This window comes from Lates calcarifer, unplaced genomic scaffold (genome assembly GCF_001640805.2).
Source record: "Lates calcarifer isolate ASB-BC8 unplaced genomic scaffold, TLL_Latcal_v3 _unitig_1997_quiver_2653, whole genome shotgun sequence".
In the NCBI taxonomy this organism is placed as follows: Eukaryota; Metazoa; Chordata; class Actinopteri; family Centropomidae; genus Lates; species Lates calcarifer.
The window spans coordinates 9,861-11,820 of NW_026115907.1; the positions used below are offsets into that span (position 1 = coordinate 9,861).

General features: G+C 28.7%; 1 long non-coding RNA gene across 18 annotated transcripts; it reads right to left on the minus strand.

Moving 5' to 3' along the window:
* Positions 1-239: 239 nt before the first annotated feature.
* On the minus strand, positions 240-1,789 carry LOC127139649 (uncharacterized). 18 transcript variants are annotated; one of them, XR_007809953.1, is made up of 4 exons: positions 1,421-1,789; positions 1,168-1,279; positions 624-1,040; positions 240-509 (listed from the first exon to the last, which is right to left on the minus strand). It is a non-coding gene; the product is annotated as an uncharacterized LOC127139649 (long non-coding RNA). The 18 variants fall into 18 exon arrangements; XR_007809949.1 differs by having other exon boundaries at positions 586-1,040; XR_007809956.1 differs by having other exon boundaries at positions 241-546; positions 698-1,040.
* Positions 1,790-1,960: the final 171 nt, after the last annotated feature.

Sequence of the window (1,960 nt, forward strand, 5' to 3'; positions counted from 1 at the left end):
GTCCAAAGCTTCAAGTCCTGAAACTTTTACAAATATAATCAAATAACGAAAGACAGTTGGAGACAGTTTAATAATCCCTCAAATGCATCTATTACTACATGCAACTTTTCCTGTTCTTGTTGTTTGTGATATTATGAAATTACATGTGAGATACTGTATGACATTTTCTGACAGTGACCACACAGTATACAATGATTTTTTTATTTTTATTTTTTTTTGGACATTCGTGAAGCATTACTCTATTATGACATTTTTTGACCATTTTTGACGCCTTACTATACTATGACCTTTTTTTATGGTTTTCAACACTTTACTATATTATGGTATTTTATGACATTTTTGACACCTTTCTATACTATGACATTTTTATGACATTTTTATGACATTTTTGACACCTTACTATACTATGACATTTTTATGACATTTTTGACACCTTACTATACTATGACATTTTTTGACCATTTTTGACCCCTTACTATACTATGACATTTTTTGACCATTTTTGACCCCTTACTATACTATGACATTTTTTGACCATTTTTGATGCTATACTTTATTATGACATTTTTTGACCATTTTCGACACCATACTATACTATGACATTTTTTGACCATTTTTGACACCATACTATACTATGACATTTTTTGACCATTTTCGACACCATACTATACTATCATATTTTTTGACCATTTTTGACCCATACTATACTATGACATTTTTTGACCATTTTCGACACCATACTATACTATGACATTTTTTGACCATTTTCGACACCATACTATACTATCATATTTTTTGACCATTTTTGACCCCATACTATACTATGACATTTTTTGACCATTTTCGACACCATACTATACTATGACATTTTTTGACCATTTTCGACACCATACTATACTATGACATTTTTTGACCATTTTTGACACCATACTATACTATGACATTTTTTGACCATTTTCGACACCATACTATACTATGACATTTTTATGACATTTTTGACGCCTTAATATACTATGACATTTTTTGACCATTTTTGACCCCTTACTATACTATGACATTTTTATGACATTTTTGACACCTTACTATACTATGACATTTTTATGACATTTTTTGACACCTTACTATACTATGACATTTTTTATGACATTTTTATGACATTTTTGACACCTTACTATACTATGACATTTTTTGACCATTTTCGACACCATACTATACTATGACATTTTTTGACCATTTTTGACCCCTTACTATACTATGACATTTTTTGACCATTTTCGACCTTACTATACTATGACATTTTTTGATTTGACCTTACTATACTATGACATTTTTGACCATTTTTGACCCTTACTATACTATGACATTTTTTGACCATTTTTGATGCCTTACTATACTATGACATTTTTTGATGGTTTTTGACACCATACTATACTATGACATTTTTTGACCATTTTTGATGCCATACTATACTATAACATTTTTTGATGGTTTTTGACATCATACTATACTATGACATTTTTTGACCATTTTTGACCCTTACTATACTATGACATTTTTTGACCATTTTCGACACCATACTATACTATGACATTTTTTGACCATTTTTGACCCCTTACTATACTATGACATTTTTTGACCATTTTTGACCCCTTACTATACTATGACATTTTTTGACCATTTTCGACACCATACTATACTATGACATTTTTTGACCATTTTTGACCCCTTACTATACTATGACATTTTTTGACCATTTTCGACACCTTACTATACTATGACATTTTTTTATGGTTTTCAACACTTTACTATATTATGGTATTTTATGACATTTTTGACACCTTACTATACTATGAATTTTTATGACATTTTTACATTTTTATGACATTTTTGACACCTTACTATACTATGACATTTTTATGACATTTTTATGCTTGTTGACACATTTATATATACTTTTATG